This window comes from Myiozetetes cayanensis, unplaced genomic scaffold (assembly GCF_022539395.1).
Source record: "Myiozetetes cayanensis isolate MyiCay16 unplaced genomic scaffold, myiCay2020 scf15, whole genome shotgun sequence".
Classification (NCBI taxonomy): Eukaryota; Metazoa; Chordata; class Aves; order Passeriformes; family Tyrannidae; genus Myiozetetes; species Myiozetetes cayanensis.
This window is the reverse complement of record NW_026087159.1, coordinates 6,348,969-6,370,617: the sequence shown is the minus strand read 5'-3', so window position 1 is coordinate 6,370,617 and position 21,649 is coordinate 6,348,969. Positions and strand designations below refer to the sequence as shown.

The 21,649-nt window shown below is 50.0% G+C and overlaps 1 protein-coding gene across 7 annotated transcripts in view; it reads right to left on the bottom strand.

The window, feature by feature from the left end:
- Window positions 1–7,648, bottom strand: part of MBNL3 (muscleblind like splicing regulator 3) — a 94,169-nt gene extending 86,521 nt beyond the window's left edge. For 2 of the 7 annotated variants that reach the window (XM_050310864.1, XM_050310869.1), the window contains exon 1: window positions 4,837–5,002. The gene's annotated coding sequence lies outside the window, so the exon portion shown is untranslated. Of the gene's footprint in view, window positions 1–4,836; window positions 5,003–5,979; window positions 6,114–6,212; window positions 6,346–7,547 lie in introns of those variants that run through there. The other 5 variants (XR_007628345.1, XR_007628344.1, XM_050310868.1 and 2 more) reach the window with 5 other exon arrangements.
- Window positions 7,649–21,649: the final 14,001 nt, after the last annotated feature.

The window sequence follows — 21,649 nt, the reverse complement described above, 5'->3', positions numbered from 1 at the left end:
CAGCAGCTCAGAACCTGATATTTTGACTAAAATTCTGCTTCCAGTAAATCTTACAAGCATCATTTTTATCAGCTCAAGCAGATTTTTCCTACAAGACTTTAAAAGATTACATGCCAGGTGTAGAATACTTCATAAAGCAGAATTAGATTTTTTGACTTGCGTGATTTCTTTTTACTTTTTTTTTTTTTTAAATAATAGCAACCAGCAAATTACAGCCATTAGTACAACACTGCCTTCACAGCAGATTTATGGCAGCATTACCGAAAGCGGAATTTCACCCAACAACACTTCTGGGTAACAGAGACATCTGCAGAACCAAGGGGAAAAAAAGGCACATAAACATGCAGAACCACACATTTTGTGCATTACCGTCCAAGACTTTTACAAGGACGGGTGTTTTGTGCCACTGTTCTGCAAGACAGCACCCTGAGCACGCACAGGAGTATGGTACGCTCTCCTGCACGCAGTGACCTCCCGTCCTACCTCACATTCTTTTAAATGCCTCACCTTCACGCCTGTAAATACTGCTTTGGCAGAGGGGCTGCACTGCGAGGAGGGAAACACCCCACACTCCAGTTATCATGCTACAAGAAATCCTTCCTCTGCCCCACAGCAAGCTCCCAGCAAAAAATATCCAAGTTTATCATGCCAAGGAAAGAACAGTAAGGGGGAGTCCGAAAAGGCAGTCAGAAGTACCGCCAAAAAATCAGAGCTCTTTCTGAAAAATGGCCCTCCCTTAGGAAGCCTGCCAATCAAACCCGATCACGAGGCTGTTTTCCGAGGGTGAATAGAGTTCTTATTGACACAGCTTATGTCTGCAGCATGCAGCCCTCCACAAGGCTTTCAAGAGCAGATCGGATTACACAGACACATTCTCTCTGATTTTATGCATTCAGAAGCCCTCAGACATAAAATACCCGGCTCAGAAGGCCACCGCTTTTTCAGCTCACTATCGGCCTCCCTGCTTTTACCAAAAAAAAAAAAAAAAAAAAAGCAGGCAAACAGATCCTGGCACCTTTACTTGGGCTCCCGAGGCCCTCACCCTCGCTCAGCAGGGCCAGATAATTTGGAGGCCAAGCCACAGATTTGCTCCATGTGAGTAATACAAGCGACTCATTCCCATGGTGAGTACTTAACATCAGGATAGGAGAAGGAAAAAAACAAATATCTGCTGACACCATTTAAAATGGGGGACGATAACATCGCCCTGGGTAGACAAACCTTCCTGGAAGATGGCATGGAAAAAGGGGAGGATACACACCTTTTAAAACAACAACACACACTGCAAAGCTTAGCAGGCAAGAGGTGCCCAACCGCAAAAGCATCACAAGCACAAATTCAGGTAAATCATCTATTCAGGGGCAGCAATTTGCACACACGGGAACCTGGAGAAAAACTAAAAGGATATATTTATACAATTTCTGTACTGCGAGGGCATGACAAGGAACTCCATTCTAGCAGCAGACACACATACAGAGTCCAGGGTACCCATGATGCTCATTAGAGGTGAACAGAGAATTACAAAACATTATAAATGCTCTCGCTTAAAGACTGCATTTCAGCAAGTGAGACAAGCCTGTGCTTAAATAATATGACAAATTAGGACTTGAGTATTGGCCTAGAGAAGGATGCATGCACTGCCCAGAGGTCTGGACTACAACAATTAAAAAGAAGCTCACAAAAAAAAGTCTGAAAAGCAAACCAGTACATTACACATGGGTAGGTGGATCCCTATCACCTAAAAAGGAATCCCTGCATCAACTCAGCCACACTGAATTGAAACTTCTCACTGAAACATTACATATGGCAAACACAGCAAATCAAGCAAGCTTGAGCTTCAGAGCTTTTAAGGGATTTTAAGAGCAAACACACACTGTTCAATAAAGATATCCTCTCCTCCCTGCTTCCAGGTTGCAGTCGCTCCCCAAACCAGTGTTTCTATCAGGTTGCAAAAATTTTTCTCACATTTTTCCTAATGGGTGCTGGAAGACTGGACCTGGGTAACAAATTCAGGATGCCACGTCTACCTGAGGTGGTAGTTCTTTGGTTGGACATTTTCAGTGTTTTCAGAGCACACCAAGAGAACCACAGCTCCTATGACTACCTTTGGAATACGAGATCTAAGACAAGTCTGGTTTTCAGTGCTCAGCCTCCTTCTCAGTGAGCAGCCCTGTGTTTCTAGTACTCAGTTTCCACATGTGACTTCTAGTACGGTCATGGTCAGAAAAGCCTGCTCCTATGAAGGCTGCGTACTCTTTCCCAACACATCTGAGTCACGCAATGGTTTGCTCCACTGCCAAAGACAAGTTCTCACCACCAACACAGCAGGGGTGTCCTGCTGCAGGAATCAGTCACCAAATCCTCACTGCAGATTCATCATCTTCACCTGTGCCCGTGTTAGCCACAAAGAAAATCTTCATTTGCTTTCAGGCTCCTGACTGAGCTGCAGGCACTGATGAGTAGGACAGCCACGGTTTGACTTGTGCATTTAGGAAGATCCATTTGCCAGACACCATCCGTGCAGTTTTGCTGTGGTTCAGCCCCATCCTGTCCTGCCTGTGCCTCACAAGTCCTTGTGCCAACACAACCATTTATTTCCATGGTCACATGGAGAAATGAACCAAGGAGCAATGAGGGCTAAAATGAGCATCACTTTTTTTACCTGTTTTTCTGCAAGATTATTCTTAATTCACAAGTATGGTGGAGAGACAGGAGGGAAAAGGCTGGAAGCAGGACCACTTCTTCCACCATAGCATCAGCTTCAAAACTTATTTGCAAGCTTTGCTGCAAAAAGTAAGAAAGCCAACCTCTCCCTCTTTGCATTTGCAAGTTTTTAAGTTGCTCTTTGAGATTCGTTTAAACATGCAGAACAGCTCTCAAAACCTCACTTCTGATGGTACTGTAAGTGCGAAACTCTACAGACCATGTATTCTGTTCCTCTTGCCAAGTCGGGGCAAGCCCAGGAGAAAATTTCTAAGTCTGTAAAAATCTAAGAATAACATTAAGGTTCATGCCATCCATTCCCCAACAGAGAATATGAGGGCAGAGCAGGCCACCACTGCTTGGAGTGTGGAACTGGGCATGAAAATGACTAGAAAATCTTCTGTGTGGATGTAATCTCCCAACATCTCTGAGGGGCAACTGCTCAGCATCCCTACTTCAGTAACCTCTCTGCAGCACATGGTCCAGCACTGGGAGGGAGGAATGACAGCCTTAGATCTGCCTCCTCATTCTCCATGTGGGTCCCTCACTCCTCCACAGCAGTAAGAAAGATGTGGCACCCTGAATTCTCCTGACCTGGCCAGATGCTGCAGGAGGCTGAGCAGCACACATTACAGCACGGTGGGGCTAATTTCCTTGCTGACCACCAGGTCTGCTTTGGGTCCATGCCAGTATATCCCAAATGGCCCATAAGACAGCACCAGACCCCCAACAGCCACACAGCTGTATGCAGCCTGAACCAGGTGCATATGTACAACTCAGCCACTTCCAGGAAGGCCGACTGCATCCAAAGCAGACTGTTCCTTCTCTTCCTATAAGCATATCCCATAATACCTAGAAGCTTCAGCACAGTCCATTGTCTTTCAAAGACAAACATTCAAACACCAAAATAGCTCTCAAACTTTTCTGGGCCATCTCTACTTTAAAATTACTTCATTTAAATATATACCATGTCTATATATATATATATATACACACACACACAGACACCAAGGGAAATTAGCATCGTGAGCAGGGCTGGTGCCCACACACCGTAACTCTGCACAGCCTCCCAGGTCTGCTGGTGCACAGCTGTGCTGTCAGGCCTCCACACCAGTACAACCCTACAGCAAACCAGTCACTCGAGAGTCCCATCAGGATCCTGCCCCCTGGCAGGAGCACTGGAAAGACCACAGCCTGTGGGCTCTCCACCAGATCACTTGCTAACACATATCTTTTTTGGGGTATGGAGAGTGATGGGGGCAGGGAAGTTTTAAAACCAAATTAAAGAGTCCTTTAAGTCCTTCAGTTCTGCACAAAGCTGAACCCCCAAGTCTTCCCTTCAGCAGTTTTTCCTACCCCTTCACCCCCACCAGGGTCAAGCTACATGATTCAGACACTCTAGTAAATAAAGCTCCATGGAGCAGGACTGTGTCATGTAAGGAGTTTCTCCAACCTGGAGAGCAGCACCATTGCCGCCTCCATGTACTACCTTAACAGCAAAATACCCGCAAGGAGGACCCACAGGGGGGAAAAAATCTCTGCAACCCCATGAAAGCTGCTGTATGGAAACTTTAACTGCACTACTGCTTCTGCATAATCCCCAAAGAACTAGCTTAATTCAGACTGCTCCAACTCAGACACTCGATAGTTTCAACATGGTATAGACTATAACCTCACTCTAATTACAGGATCACGTTACATGTCCAACAACTGCTGCAATTCAGTCTTGCCCGATACACCCCAGCTCAAAATTGGTCATCCCACCTCTCCCTCTCATACTTTTTGGCAACCTTTGAATGGAGGCAGGGATACCTAGCAACACCTCAGCATCTGACACACACGCACCCCAAGCTCCAGAAAGATTAAGTCATTATTTCCTTGCGGTAACGAAGGCAACGACTTCCATCAACGCAGAACAAACTAGTTTTAGGCAAATAGCACGGACACGACACTACTGCTCACATGCTTCCCTGTGCAAACGCAATACAGGATTACTGCTAATAGCCACAGCACCGCGAACTCGCACATCGCTCCCCGAGCCAGGTGTCGATCACACACGGAGCCTATCCGAGCAAGACGGGAGTTTTCAGAGACGCAAAAAGCTGCAGGGTCAGGCGCTCTGAGTTTCACTACCTCAAAGGCAGGGGATGTTCCTTACAGCAGCGCACGTCTTGCTTTTGAGCTCAAAACTGCACCCGCAGCTCCCGCTGCCATGAAAGGGGAAGGTTTTCTCCCCGCAGCCGCTCGCCCGCGCCTGAGCCGAATGCTAACAGGTCCGTGCCTCGCCACCGCCTCATGCTCGGCCGGGGAATGCTCTGCTCCCCGGGCGGACGAGCTGTCCGGCCATGGCTCGGCGATGATTCAGCAAGGGGGTGGCTCCCGGTGGGAAGGCACACCTCCTGCGAGCTGTCACACCGCGGGGCCGGGGCAAAATGGGAGAGAGAACTTGCTCTGTCTATCATGGCTGCACTTTCCAAAATGCGTAACCTGGCTTGGCAGGGTTCAGGGGGGGCGAAGGGGCGAGGCGCGACGGGGTAGGGGGGGTATTTCCATCATCAGGCACATGGAAATAATTGAAGGAAACATCTCGAGGCTTTTAACTACGGCACAAGTAAATGAAGGAAAAAAAAAAAAGCCAGACACTTTGGGAGCCAGCATCAACTTCGCCAGGCTGTGTTCTTTGTTTCTAGGCAGACTCCAGTGCGGTGGCAAGAATGAACAAATGCGCATGTCTTCATAAGAGTCCAAAAAAAAAAAAAAAAAAAAAAAAAAAATCCCCCCCTCCCCTCCGGCCCCTCTCTCGCGGCTGCGGCGGCCGGAGCCCTCCGGAGAGAGTTTGGGCTGCTTTTCCAGAAGTAAAACTCCGCTTCCCTCTGCTCCGAGCAGGGGTTGTGCAGCGCTACGAGGCTTTCGGCGGGTTACGGCAGCGCCTGCAACACTTTCGGCTGCAGAACATTAGTTTGGGTGCGGGTTTCGTGATACGTGTTTTTTTTTTCCCCTTTCGTTTAAAGTACAACACGCCGTCCCCGCCACGCTCCGGCCGCGCCAGCCGCCCTGCGCACCGCCCGGCGGAGCGGCGCGGAGCCCGGCCCGCCGCCGCCAGACAAAGGAGCGATGCGGAGCCGCGCCGGCCGCGGCCCGCCGGCGCTCCCGGGACACCCGCCCGCGGCACCGGCACCGGGACCGGCCCCCCTCGCCGCGCCCTCCCCGGAGCGCGCCCTCGTGCCCGCGGGCTCGGCGTGGGCACCGAGCCTCCCGCGGCCGCCCCGGCCTTACCTCGGCGGCGGCGGCGCTCGCAGGCAGCGGCGGCCGCTCCGTGCCACGCGCGGCGGCGCGGGGCGAGCCACGGGGGCCGGTTTAGCGCGGGGGCCGCCTGCGCGCCGCCATTTTAACGCCTCCCGCCCGCCCTCCGCCCACCGCCCTCCCTCCCCGCGGCCACGCGCGGCGTGGAAATGCCACTCAGCGTGTCCCCCCACCCCAACCCCGTCCTTCCCCGTCCCTGCCGTTACATTGACGCAGCGGCTCCTGGGTCGCCGGGCCCGCCGTGGCGGAGCGGTAGCAGCAGGGCAGCAGCAGCAGCCGCCGCCGTCGTGGTCCCTCCGCCGCCGCCGCCGCCTCCTCCCGCCGCCGGGCGCACATGGTACGCTCCGGGGCCGCGCCGCGCCGCGCCCCGCCGGCCGCGCGCGCCGCCCGGCTGCTGCCATGGCAACCGCCCCGCGACCCCCGCCCCGCCGGGCCCTGCGGGACGAGCCCCGGGATGGCCTCTCCCGCACCCCCCGGCGTGCCCGCACCGCCTCGACACGGGCACCGGGCCCGCCACCCGCACCTCTTCCCGGCCGCAGGACCCCCGCCTCGCCGAGCCTACCTGTCCCCAAAGCCGCCACCACAGGCACCTGCTGAGGGGCTGCGTCCCCGCTGTCCCCAAACCGCCGGCACAACTCCCTGACACGTATCCTCCGTCCCCTTGCTGTGTCCCCACTGTCACCAAAACCATCCTCATGTCTGGCTTTGAGGGGTTGCATCCATGCTGTCCCCAAAGCCATCATCACATCCCCCACAATGTGCCCCTACTGTCCCCAAAACCATGTCATGTCCACCTGCTGAGGGGTTGCATCTGTACTGCCCCCATACCACTGTCACCACTCCTTGCTATGTCCCCACTGGCCTCCAAATTACTATTATATCCACCTGTTGAGGGGTTGCATTCTCTCTGTCCCCAAAGCCACCATCATATCCCCCACACTGTGTCCCTGCTGTCCCCAAAGCCACTGACACATCGCCCTGCTGAAAGGTTGTATCCATACTGTCTCCAAACCACTGTCACACACCCCTTCCATGTCCCCTCTGTTGCCAAAGCCACCATCACACCTTCTTGCTGCATCCCCACTGTTCCCAAAAACACCATCACATCCACCTGTTGAGGGGCTATATTCCCACTGTCCCCAAAGCCACAGTCTCATCCCTCACTGTATCCCTGCTGTCCCCAAAGTCACTGTCACATACCCCCACTATGTCCCCTCTGTCCCCAAAGACACCATCACATGCTCCCACTCTGTCCCCTCTGTTCCCAAAGCCACCATCACACCTTTCCATTCTGTTCCCACTATCACATGCTCCTACTGTGCCCACCCTTATGTCCAAAGCCACCATTGCATCCCCTCATGAGGGGTTGTGTAACCTCTGTCCCCCAAGCAATCCTCACATCCCCCCAACCCTATCTCATTTGTCCTCAAAGCCACCACCACATCCCCTTGCTGTATCTCCTCCGTCCCCAAAGCTACTGTCATTACCCCCCCCCACCCCAAAAGAGGGGCCGTGTTCCTGGCAGGCTTGGCCACCCTTACCTGGGTAGTGGCACAGCTCTTCCACGCTGCAGTGCTCATTTTCACTCCTGTTTTGCAACAGAAGATTGCGTACGCCAGGACAGTCGCGAGGGAGAGTAGGCGCAATGTGAAGCAGATGAGCGAGTAAATCATGAAGCCGCCGTACATGTTCTGCATACTGCAAACGAGGAGCTAATTTCCTGGCAGCCGGCTTCAGGATGCTTCAAGTCAGTCTCTGCTGATGCGGCCCTTAAAAGCCTCCCAGGCTCGGGCTGCAAACAACCCCGGCTCCTTTCTGACTTTAACATCTAAATCCCACAAATATAGATAATTGAATTATGCATTTTGTCAGGGTAAGCGGAAAACAACCAGCAACCACCCGATCACTGAAGAAAACAGAGTCAATCACCTTTTTTTTTTTTTTTTTTTTTTAATTCAGCATTTTATGGGGCTCGGTGACATTTTGTCAAGCGTGAGCTCAACCAGATGCAGACAGAAGCAGCTGAGGGTTGTTTATTGCACACAGAGTGGCCCTCCCTGACAGCAGCACTAATGGAAATGACACTAATAAAACTGTCGTGTTCGTGTCTGAGCAGCAAAGTGTGATTTCTGTACCCTGTTCTGACAACCACTTCCCCAGTGACCACCAGCAGATCACTTCTCCTTCCTTCCTAGTTACCACCACTGATTCACAGGTGAGATCAATTAGTTAATGTTTGCAAAGTCAGTTGAAGATGACAAAGCATTACATACTGCTAATAAAACCATAATGATCCCACTGTTAAACATTAAACACACAACGAGGTGTAAAAAAAATACCGCATTTATGGAAAATTCCTCTTGCTGCAAGGACAAAGGATTAGCTCCTAAAAAAAGAAGAACAAGCTCAAATTTGCACCACAGGATTTTGTCTCAAAGGTTTGGCTTCCGTTTAGGTCTTTGCCACTGATTATTTGTGTAGCCATGGCTACATCACTTGGGCCAGCAGTTGCTGACCCACCTGAATGTGGCAACTTCTTCCAGAGCTAGACAAAAATCACCAGAAGCTTTTGGAAAGTGCTGGTCCTTTTCATTTTGTGCCTCCACTTCCCAGCCTGCTAAATGGGATGGGAATTGCAGCTGCATAGCCTGATTTTGCAGGCACGATAATACAGCAGTGAGCAAACCCTGGCAACATGGTCATTAGAAGCCTGGAGAGCTGTGCTGCGCGTGAGACACGTCACACCACAGTGCGAGGAATAAAAGTGGGTGTGTGGGACTTTCTAGGAGATTTTTCTTGGCAATGAGTCTTGCTTTAGATGTAAAACTGGTAGCTGTGCCACTGGTAGGGCTCCGGGTCGCCGTATGTAGAGCAGTGCATGTCTGATGCTCTGACCTACGGGCAAGAAGGAAGAGAGGAACCAGGAAAACCACGTTTGTCTGTAGCTTTGGGCCTGCACAGGGCCACAGTCACGGTGATGAGGCACCGGTGTTTCTGGCAGGGCAGAAGCCTTGGGTGGAGATTTGCACAATAGGAGCTCCAGGCAGTGCAGGATCTGGCACAGCAGCCTTAGAGAGGAGAGCTCCTCTCCAAAAAGAGCAGCCCTTTGACAAGGTATCCCTCATTTCCTCAATCGAACCGCCCTTTGTAAGGAGCACGCCTGAGCCGCAACAGCCTATCGCATCTTCCTCCTGAAATCTGATGCTGCCCTGCTTTGATGGTGATCAGTTGATGTCTGCAGAAAAGCTGAATCATGAAACAGAGGTTCTAAACAAGGTTATTTTTAACGAAGGAAACAAATCCCACATCGTGCAGAAGTCATAGCAAGGGACTGTCAGCAAGGGCTCGCAGGTCTCACTTCTGCCCTGATGTTCTTTATGTCCTGGAGCAAATTAAAATCTCTCTAACCTTTAATTTACCTCCTCATAACATGGACAAAGCAGCAGACTCCAGTTGTGCTTTCTTTGTACAGCAAAGCTCCTGGTGTGACAGTGAAGCGGTGCTGGGAGCCGCGCGATGCCAGGGGCTGGTTTGCACTGCCGCCCGGCACCTTGCAGAGCTATTTTCAGCCATGCAAAACGATCACATGCAGTATTTCAACAATGTTCATAGACGTTTCGAATGCAGAGAGAGACTACCCAGTCTGATTCCCTGCTCCCATATTTCACAGTCTTACATTTCAATTCCCACATGCAGCCCAGTAACTTCTGCTTCATTTTGCTCACTGCAGACTCAAAATAGACAAGTTTTGTATCCCAGAGACTCATACTGTGTCCTTCAGACACTGGAGTGCTGCAGGGTGTGTGTTGTAGATACCCAGGCCAGGGGGAGGGAAGATGGGTCTGCTATACCTACAACTAGCTGGGAAATTTCCTAATTATGCCACTTCTATTTCTCACAATTAAATTATTCCAAAAAGGCATATTTCATTTTCCCTAGGAAAGATGCTTCAACTCAAGGAAGCAGGGGATTGAGGTTGGGACTGGTTAGCCTTCCATGCACTTTCCAAGAAATATGAACAACTCCACATACAGATCCTTGTGAACCTGTCTTCTCTGCTCTATGCCTGAATTAACAAGTGCTTTGGGTGTGTCTCCCCAACATTACAGAGATAACAACTAAGGTTAAAGAACTCTAGATTTTTTTTAAATGTTTTGTAAATATATAAATATAAATACACACGCATATGTTTATGAAAACTTTAGGAGATTGTAAACTTTCCTGCCATACTTATTTACAACACTGTTAGGGATTTTTGCAGCTGGAGGAGCTTACCTTGCTCACTCAACTTTTCTTTTAGCTAAATAATGATTTCCACATGGGAAATATCAAACAGAATCCAAAGCAGTGGGTTGGATCCCAAGTGGGTTCTGCTCCCCCTGGCCCAGCTTCACCTGTGGTAGCAGACACCAAATGTGCACTGGCTTGGGACACACACCAGCCCCTTGGCACAGGTGCCCAGAACCTCCAGCACAGCCGTGAGAAGTGAAACAGGACCAACCTTGCAAGCCAGTTCCCTCTTGCAGGTGCCTGCAAGGACACGTGGCTGCGTGCCAGCAGATGGAATAACCATCGCCCCGCACTGCTTATGGGGCAGGGATGCTGCGCTAATTAGTGCTTGAGACGCCTCTGTGATCTGTAGATGAAAGGTGATTTACAGCTGCAAATTACTGCTCTCCTTCATGTGAAGTCTATTATTTTCTGGTGTCCCTCATTTTGACTCACGCCACGTCCCATATTTGGTGTGGGGCAGGTTCCTCTCTGCGGGCAGTCGTAAAGGTGCTTTGCATCCCCAGCTGGCTGCATGCTGTAGAAGCCCATGATCTGCTTGCAGCATCCACTTGAGGCAGCCTGGCCATGCCCATCCTTGGGAAACTTGGGCTGGAATTTGCACAAAACCACAAAACTTGAACAGATGGCTTAGCTGGTGGGTTAAGAGGGGCTGTATTCAAGGCTGGGTACTCACCTGGGCTGTGCACTCAATTCTGTGAACAGTCAGAAGACCAGTAGGGTGAACCAGAGAGGTTCAGAAACAGAAACATCCTGAGCCTCTGTTCTTGTGGCTGCCTCAGGGAAGGGGAAGAAGCCAGAGAGGACCAGACTGGGGCCTTTCAGTCAATAGCTTCTCACCTGTGTCCCAAACCTTCTGGGCAGGAATTACAAAGCAGGAGAGGTTTGTGTCTTTAACAGGTGTCTGGAGGGAAGGGATATTAGGGCGGTTTTGTGAACAGCCCATGGATAGCAGAAGGAGCAGGTATGTTCAATGTCCTCCCTGCATTATGCCCCATGGCACATACACCCCATCAGGCTGCAAAAATCAAGTGACCTTTTGCTCTTTATTGATAAATAAAATAGCAGAAAGCAGCATGTGCTGTAAGGTAGTTGTAACAACAGAGGAAGAAATATTCCTGATACTCCACACCAGAGCAATTCTAGCACAAAGTGGGATTTCCTTCCCTCTTGCTCCACTCACACAAGCAGGCACAAGGTAGTCAGGAATTTTTACAATTGAAAGAGATCTCCTACCTCCTGCCAAGCCCACAGCAGTTTCCACCTTCTCCCCCAAGGTCCATGAGATCTGAGCAATGATACTCCCAGGTAGCCTCACACAGCAGTGAAGGAGGACCAGATGGGCTCTCCAGTCCCATTGCAGCCACTTGCATCACTCTGTTCCCCCATCTCCACCAAACCTTCCTGGCAGCTGTTTGCCCACGCTGTGAATTGGTCTGAACCTCCCATTGGACACAACAGTCACACTATAATTCCAACTTTGCCTTGCTCTCAACAAACCTATTTGGGTCCCATTTTCAGGAGTGGCAGCTGCAGCACAAAAGGGAACTTCCTGCATCACCTACACCGGCAACTGGGCTTCTGTGCTCCCTAAAATGCAGGCTGCTGCAGACTCTTGCCTGTCCCTGCCATCTCCCTGCGGGCAGTGATGGCAACAGCCTTGCTTGTCCTCTGCAAAAGCCCTGCTAATGTACACACAGGCTGCCAGAAACAAGGCTGCAGAGCTGCACCCCGGTGGCAATGGATGCACAGACAGAAAGAGACTATTTCAGAAGTGTTTTGGCCAAGAGTGCTGGTGAAGGCTGCAGTGGTTCTCGCCAGTGTCACCTTCACACTCACCTGCAGATCCCTTTGTGAATGACCATGAGGCCCATGGTCCCTGCATCCCATACTGGAGGGGCCTGGTGCTTCAGGTTGGTGTTGCGACCCCTCTCCCTGCTCCACATCCCTGCAGTTCTGCGAATCCTCTGAGGTACTAGGAAAGCCAAAAGCTAATTCCTTTTCTTTCTACAAAAAGGCAACAAGATGATCAAAAGAGTCAGCCAAACACTTCTATGGGGAGCACCAAGTGGTAACTCATTAGAGCTCCCACTTGTGCTGCAACAAGCCCCAAGAAAAACACAGAAAGACCCCCACCATAATATACTGTCCTAGTCTCTAATCTGAAGTTTTGCTGCATTTTCTTGCTGCAAAGTTTTCTCCTGAAGGTTTTGTCCTAAATTCCTCAATGTATCAGGGCAGGGGGGCTTTGGGTCCAAAGTCGCTTTTGCACATCACTGACTCCCATGGCAGCAAACCTCAGTGTTTGCTGAGAAAGGGTCCTGCACTGTATTCCTGCACTTCTCTATGGATTTTACTAACTATGGGAAATGATGAAAATAAGTCTTCAAAACTTAACCCCACTCAAGCAAAGCTGTTTTTAATGGCCACCGTTGAGTATTAACCTTACACGTGTTACCAAAGAGTGAGCAGAGACACAGGCCACAAGCACTGCTTAGAAAATTACATTTTACATAAAAGGTCAACAAGCCCAAATCAGTTTGACATCTTCTGTAAGATAAATTATGGTAGAGTGCTAGAAATCTTTTATTTTTAGCAGCTGAAGATTCGCAAATAACAGTTTTTAATAACCACAAATGACGACATCAAAGTGCCACACCCCAAACTGAAATCATCCCTCACTTCTGGCAGGTGGGGAGGGATTTCTCAGCTTTCCTCCTCCTTTTAAAAAACCTCTGCAGCAAAGAAACACTGAAAGGTGGAAAAAACACACAATCTTGCGTGGTGGTGACATTGACAGATGTGATGGTGCGGGCTGTACATGACGTTGTGATTTTTTATTAATAACTCTGCAGTGCAGAGCTCAGTTAGGAAAAGAAGGAGTGCCTGAGTGCGTGGGGAGGACAGCTTTGTTCTTTGGACTTGCAAGAGAAGGAACATAACATCAAAGGTAGGAACACTGGAGGGGAACAAGACTCACAAAGGAGGCAATGGGCTGTGGGTGGCTGTGAGCATCAGGTACATGCAGCAAACAGGACCCCAGCCATCAGGTATCCAGGCTTTGAAATCAACCAACTTGGATCAGCGGGAAGAGGACAGGAAAAGATTCTCTCAGTTTGTGGGAGCAGATAAGGGAGGTCCAGTTGTTTTACCCAAAAGGGCTTGGAGGTTTTTCTTTGCTGACTAATACGGTTGGCATACCCACAGAACAATGCCTGGTCCCTTCCTCCAGCAAAGGAGTGTCCTTGTCCCCCCCTGGCCCACACAAGTCACCCATGCAGAGGTGTGCAGGGCCAGGCAGGATGGGGAAGGAGGGCCTCTGTAGCAGCCACGGAGGAGCTGCTCTGCAGGGAGGACATGGGCAGCTGCAGGAGCAGTCGGGCTCAGCCCCGCAGAGAGCGAGAGTGCCAGCATGTGATGAACACACTGTCCCCAGTCACGTCGCTGCACCGCCGAGGGGAAGGAAACCAAGCTTCAAAGGGAGGGAGGCAGGAGGGGCCCAAGTTTCCGGGGGTGGCTGCTCCCCAGTGTTTGTCATCATCCGAAAGAAGAGTGAAAGTTTTTGTTCATGGGGTAATTATTAAAGACATTTGGGTCTTGCTTTCACATGCCCTCTTCTTTTTTGTTTTTCTAATTAACTGTAAACCCCATCCTGGCTGCTAAACAGGGATCTGCGGAACTGAGGCTTGTATAAATGTAGTGATTTATGTTCCTTTGGAAGTGAACTGGCATTTCTGAGGAACCCCACCCAAGCCTAGCAAATACCAAGCGAGCATACTGACTCACTGGCTGCTGGCATTCGCTCCTCTGCCTCGATGGCTGGAGCCTGCAGCCAATTTGGGCACATGTGAGACAGTTCTGGTAAGTGAACCCCAGTCCCCAGTGACACTGCTTTACACCGGAGAAGTGCCTGCCAAAAGCTCTGGCTCCCAGGAGAGGCTCAGAAGGGAAGAGCAGCAGCACTGCAAGGCTGAGTCAAGCTGTAATCACCGGAGCGAGGTGCTGAAGGAACCAGCGTGTTGGCACAGCCTCTGCCTCCAGCAAGGGCTAAGAACCTTCTGCCAATTTACAAGCATTGAAGTCACCCAAAGGCAGAGGAGAGCCCTGTGGAGCGGCCTGCCTGGCAAGCCTTGGCAGAAGCCCCTTTGCTTTGCTACACCGTGAGAGAAGCTGGGATGGTAGATAAGTTTGAGGAAGCTCTCAAAAAATTCAGTCCTGACTGCAGAAGGATGAGCCAAGGCAGCAATACCCCCCAAGCACCTGAAACAGAGGAGCCCAACTTACAGAAATTGGTTCAACCTTTTGCAGGTGTGATATTGGTTTAAAAAAAAAAGAAAAAAAAAAGTTACCATATTGTTAAAATGCCCCCTCCCTACTCAGCACTCTGCTCCCTCATAATAGTACAGTTGTCTTGGGTGACTTGAGAAAAAAAAGTCCCTTTTAACTGCAGCACTCCTGCCAGGGTTCAGAGCCACTCTCACAGGATGGTTCTTGCCCAGCTCATGGGGCATCTCCCACACTTACACACATCCTGTATACATGAGACTCCCCCGGGACTGCCAGCTTCCTACCCCATCCGTCCCAAAAAGGTCCCTTTCCCACACACCCACAGCAGCACTGACTGCAGGGGCACCTGGGTGGTGTTTGCCTGAAAGAGCATGTGCTGAGCTCCTACAGTTCCCAGATGCCATAAAGTGAACCAGCTGGGCTGGTCTTCCCCTGCTTTTTTTTTTGCTAGCTACCCATCCAATATCTGCTGTAATAAAAAAGGCAAATCAGAAAACAATGCAGTCTGTTTGTGTGTTGTAAACTGGGAGAACAGCTGCTACTCCTGGGCTAAACGGAAAGCCTTTCCATGAGAGCCATAAAAAGCAGAGTTTTTCCTTTCAGTTGCTGCATCATATCACAAAGAGTGGCTTCTGCCTGCCTTGACGCTTTTTTCTAACTAAACTAGGTACAGCAGTGGGGAACAACACACAGGACACAACCCTGCCCCTCAGCACTCAGCCGTGCCTTTGGAGAGCCTGAGATGCATCTGAGAAGGAGAAAAATTGTTTCCCAACAATGCCCAGCATGCAGGGGGAACCCTAACACACACTATCCTTGGGGTGTCCCTCTGAACTGTGGCATCAGCTCCAAACACGACCAGCACCATCCCTTCTGGAGTCCTTTCCTTGCAGATCACAGCACTGACAGACATCATGTCTGGTGTGCATTGCAGATCACTTTGGAATAACATCTCCTTCTCCGATTTAAACAAACCTCCCTGAGTTATCAATGGACTCAGGATGTGATGATGCTGGGGAAGAGTCTCCCTTTCTCTAACAGGTCCCCATTTCTTCCTCCATTGCCACCACTCCAAGCAGAAGCATGTACCAGGCCTCATCAGAAGCCAAAAGCTTCTTTAAATCTGCTGTTGGGCCAGGCTGGGCAGCCCAGTCTGTACACTCCCCACCATCCCAAAACACACAGAGGCTTTGTTTAAGCATTACTCAGCTAATACTTCCTTTTCTGTGACTTACAAAAGGTGCACTGTGGGAGAGCAGGAGAGGCTGGGAAGGATTGCCGCAGTGCCACAGCTCCAACCTGTGATCCTCAAATGCGATGGTGTGTGTATCCCACCTGCCAAGCTGTGCATCCACCACGGTGCCATGGTTCAGCTGAAATCCTGGAAAGCCTTCCTGACCAGTTATCTAGTGTCTGTTTCTCAATTCCAGCCTGTTGCTGGATTTGTTTATCTCCAGTGACAGGTCTTTTGGGGTGTCTGCAGTGTCAGACCCAGGGACCCTTTGAAACTTTACACAGCTGGGGCACAAAAAGAGCACAGGAGCAAGAGGAAATAAATAAATCGGAGATGTCTGCTCTTGGCTGAGAATAACCCTGTTTGATGATGGAAAACTTTTGTCCTATTTTCTGTTTTGTCAGTGGAACAGCACTTGACAAGACCACTGCTCGGCTTTCCTTTTGTTGTCGTTCAGAGGGAAATATTTCTGCCTTACCAGAGATGATGTTTCCTGGTAGACAGAAAAGCAGCCCGTCCCCGAGCTGCAGCAGAGACAGCTCATCAAAGCTCCAACAAAGCTGCTGTTGTGCTGTAACGCAGCAAAGCAAACAGCCCGCGCCTGTTATCATTCGGGCCTCACATGTGCAGCACAGTAACCACCATTAACAACACCATGGGCTAAATTCTCACACCCCTGCTCTGATCCCAGCCTTGTTCCAGTAACAGCCCCCCTCTTTTCCATAAAGCCACTAGTGCAAATAGCCACTGTGAAAATACAGCCCTTGGAGTGGCCGTGTGGCATGCCCTGGTCTTGCTGTGCATTAACATCCTCAGAGATCCATTGGCACACAGGGATTATGTCACCATTGCCCAGTATTAGCTCCTGGAGGAGGCAGAAATGATTATCTGTCATCCTACATCATCCTTTATAAACAAGTAGAATTTAGCTGAAGAAAATGGGGGCTCAGGAGGTGGTCAGAGTTTGGGACTTTGCTGGTGAGCTAGGACCTCCCATTCCTTGTTTCCCAATGCAAACAGGGATCAGGCAGAAGAAAAGCAGAGGAGCTCCCTTTCCCCCAGCCCCAAGGACTCCCCTCTGTGGAAAGAAGATACTGGGAGCAAAGGGGACTTTAAGAAGAGTGTGGATGATGGGTAGGCAAATCTCACAGAAGCAGGAGAAAAATCTGGAATTTCAGATAAAACAGAGTTCCAAAAATAATTTCCAGTCCCCTGAAACATTTTAATTGGGTCCTGGATACCTTCAACAGTGTCTTTCCTTCTGAGAGCAGGATACTGTGTAAAAGCATCTCCTGGCTGTATACACAGTGTTTCAGAGTGGAGGAGGAATACACGGCAACATCCAAAGGGACCAACATCACCTAAACATAAAAAGGGACATTCTCAAAAGGCAAAATATGCTGTGGTTGAACTAAACGCATTTTTCCGATCTAAAATTTTGACAAACATCAGCATATTCAAGCAATACACTTTACTTTCAACAAAACTGCTCCTCCAAGATTCCCAAAGTTATTTTCAGGATTTGCTCCTCAAAGATATCAGTTTTCCCAAGGGAGAGGGCAGGAGCTGGCAGGAGCAGGCAGGGTCCAGGGCTCTGGGGAGAAGGGCAGGAGCCTGGCAGCAGGCTGGGGATTGGTTTTTCCATGGCTCCCTCTAGTGTGTACAGCCCAAAATGGGACTGAGCACATACATCAAATTTTATGCACTCGATGCAACCTAAAATAGATTTAATACAACAGGCACTTAAAATGTATTTCCAGAGAAAATGCTTGTTCTAGGAGAAATTTTGTCATTTTGGACAGAAAAACAGCTTCTGAAGCTGCAGGAGCAGCTGGCTGCATTTTGTGTGCTCATAGAATCTGATTTCCTGTGTTTCTGAACCAAAAATTAAAAGGTCAGAAAGACTCTTCTGTAATAGCAGCCCTGGCCTATTTTTCACCTATTGCTTTTTCATTTATTCATATCTTCCTCAGGGACTGGTCTACCTATTAGAATAATAAGGTTATTTTCTGAGTCTAATCTAGAGAAAATAAATTAAAAAGTCTAAACCTTTCATTAGATCTCAGAGAGACAGAATTTCTCGGTCAAGGAGAGCTGAGACACTCAGGAATAAATGTCCAGCAAATAACATTTATTAATTATGCATATTCATACCCACAGCCATGGACACAGGCAGCCTCCATCAGCAAGCTCACAGAATGCTGCCTGCAAACTAATGTGTTAAGTAAATAGCTCTCTTATTGGTCTAAGTAGTCACGTAGTAAAGGAGCTCACATTTCCAAGTAGCCATGGAGCAAAATAATAGAAAAGCTGTTAAAATTCAGAGAAAGATAGATTGTATTATATTGCCTAAATTAAAGCCTAAATTGCTATGGATGTAAACACTAAGGTTCTTACTTTGTTCCGCTTCTGAATACCAAGCAGAACCTGACCAGCACATAGAAATCCTTTCAGTAAATGCCTCTTTCTGCCCTGGAGGTCAGATGGGGCCAGGGTGAGGGAAACTTTGCCCTGAGGGAAGAAGTCCTGGCACTGGATGTGGGCAGAGATCCAGCTGGGATTTGCTGAGATGTCCAGGTATCTCTGCTACTTGGCAGGTGAAGGGAGCATTGAATCTTCAGCCCCACCACGACCAGCAGCAAAGCCTTCCTCACACAGGAGCCTATGGCAAGGGGCATCCTCGGCTTTGGGGGCCCGAGAAACGAGCTCTTCTCTGAGGTCTCAAAAGGAAGTCACCCTTGAGATGTGCTAGATATGTCCCCTCTCATCCTGACTGCATCTTCAGTGCTCCCCTGGGAGCCAGGCTGACCATCAGTCAAACAAAACCAAACAAGTCATAACCAACCTTTTGGTCGAGCAAATCCAAGGTGCATCCTACTTAATAACTAGCAATCATGAGAAATATCAGTGCCATTTCCCAGAATCAGGGTTACGGAGCTGCATGCAATTGCAAGGGATGCATCCAAGCCCCCATACAAGGTCTCTCAGGATGATGAGTGCTGCCAGGGTCAGATGAGGGTCAATGTCCTCTGTTATGACCTGCTGCACACAAGCAATATATAAAATGATCAACAGGTTGCAGAGCAGAAGAGCTCTTTTTTTTGTGGGAGTTTTGCCCCGCTGTCACCCTCAGAGTGGCCTCCTTCCTACCCTGGGGATTTTCTGGCCCCCAAAGCTAAGTGCTGCACTTATCCATGGCTGTGTCTCCCTTCCAGGGAAGGCTGTGTGGCTGCAGGGTGCTGGGCACTGCAGGGGATGGAGACAGGCAGCATATTGCAGCATCCCTGGAGGCACACGGGACACCAACACTGCCCCAGTGGCTGGTGCCAGCTGAGATATTTCTTTAAAGGGTCAGCATGAACTGACCCATGAATATTCAGAACCTGCATAGCAGCAAGACCTTTTCTAAGAGCATGTCACAACTGTTAAGGGTGGCTGAGATGATTAGATTGTCTCCACTTGCCCCCTGCATTTGGTGGGCTCCCTCCACAATTCAGCCAGCTGCACTTGCACAACAACAGCTTTGCCTGGCAAAAGCACCCCTCACAAAACAGCAGCCAGTCTACAGCTGTAGACAGCAAGAACTGCAGAATCCCCTGCTCCCCTCAGTACCTTGTTCCAGCAGTTAATCACTCCCGCTCAGAAATTTGTGCATGAACCGGTAACGTAAAATTAATGATTTCTTTCATCTCCTGCCTTGGCAGGCTGCTTGAGCTGCTTGTTCCACTGACAGCAGTGATTCAGTAATCTGAAAAACATTGTACTTCGTTTACAATATTAACAGCTGAGTGTACAGATACAGAGATTGTATTTACCCTCATGGAAAGGTTGTTCTGCAGCCTGCAGAAGGTGATAGAATGACTCACCTTAACATCTTAATTTCTAGTATTGCCTCTGCAGCCTTTGCTTTCACTTTTGCACAGAAGATGACAGAAAGCAACCAGGTCAAATGGGCTTGTCAGGGATGAGAGTTTAGGGTATGGACTGTCAGATTCAGCAAATAACTAGCATGCCGGGACATGTGGGCCCAAATCCCACTTCATCACAACTCATGGCCTGCACCTTACAAACCTCCAGCCCAGGCAATGATCCACCACCCAGGTGTCTTGGGAGGAAAAACACTGCTGACAGAGTGTGTTCTTCGAGTCCCATCCTGCTCAAGAGCTGAGCACTGCCAGGTGAAGACAGAGAGTCAGACATTTCAGTTCTGATCAGCTTCTCCCCATTCAAAATCTGACCTGCCACTCACAGAAAATCAATGCAGCCAAACCAGATAATGCCACCCCTCTGCCCTTCCATGGGAAAGAGAGAGATCAGCTATGACAAACGCAGAGGGCCACAAAAAGTGCACTGACTTAAAGAGCCATCAGAGTAATTTTAAAATCAATGTGATGTTTGACAAAGAGCCAGCACGACTCCTTCCAGACTGGCAGCGACATCCCGAAAGGCCCTGGGAGGGAGTTAGAATTCTGCAGGCAGCACTTTGCACGCCCTGACGCAGATGCAGCATTTTCCCAGCAAGGCCATAAAAAGGGAATAAAAAAAAAAAAAAAAAGCAGCGGCATTGCAATGGTGTGACCTGGTGACGAGGGGAAGCTGCACCGTGTGTGAGTCAGCAGCACCGCGGCATCCCTGCAGAGTCAGCCCACACACCACCCGTAAGGATGGCCAGGCAGCCGCGGTGTGGAATGTGCTCTGAAGGGCACCGGAGGAGGGCAGGACTTTGCTAATTGTAATTTGTGTTCTCTCCACAACGGAGCTTGAGGACACGGCGGAAGGGACTGCTTGGGAAAGCTGCTGTTGCCAACCTTACCCCTTCTGCCTGTTGTGGTGCTGGCACTGCCTCCCCATGTGTCAAATCAGCCCCAGCAGCCAGTGTTATTTTGGCAGAGCCTGGTACATGTGGGCTTCCTGGGCAGGATCTGGGATGGTCATGGCTGAGCCACGGAGGGATCTCATGAGCAATCTCAGTATGGATGCAGATGAAACACAGCAGTGTTGCCCAAAGCATGGCAGTGCAGAGGGGCAGAGGGCTGTAACAAGGACCATGGACAGTCCTTTTTTGTGCCCCCACTCTCCCCTCCTGAGCAGTTCTAGTGCTGCTGCTCTGCACCAGCAGACTGGGGGTCCCTGCTCCCAGACGTGCCTCTCTGAGGAGGGGACTAACCTGCTCATGGCTCACCAACCTTTAGTGACTTCCAGAGTGAATCACATTCCAGGCTCTCAGTTTCAAACACTGCAGGAATTACTCCAGGTGTGGCAATTCCCCAGAGAACACAAAAATCCCAGTAATGACTATAATTCCATGGCGGTTGTCTGCAAATAGCTCTGTGGGGCACAACTGAGGGGAACACTGGGCTCCAGATAGTGCCCCCAGGGACAATCTGTATGTGGTGGCTTCTATCCACCACCGTGGGCACCCTGACCCTGAGGCACAGCCAGCATGCCCCATTTGTGCCAGTGGGTTCCCAGGATCACCTGGGCTCAGCTGGGATGTGCATCACAGCACCTTCCCTGTAGGGAGGATTTTGGGTCTTTATATGTTTACAGGCTCATAAAACCATGAAGCTGCTCTTGGGAGCAGAATTCCCTGACTGACCCAGGCTCAGTGAGTCATGGGCAACCACCAGCTGAGGTTACTCACCCAGCCACGTAACCACTTTCTGCAGCCCCTTACCTCAAAATCCCTGCCGTGGGGCCGACCTGGGGCAGCTCCCAGCGACACAGAGAGCAGCTGCAGAACCGCAGATGCTCCAGGAGGGCGGGGCTGGTCCCAGAGCCCCACGCCCGATGCACCCTGTGCCCCCAGCCCGCAGCAGCATCTCCCCAAAC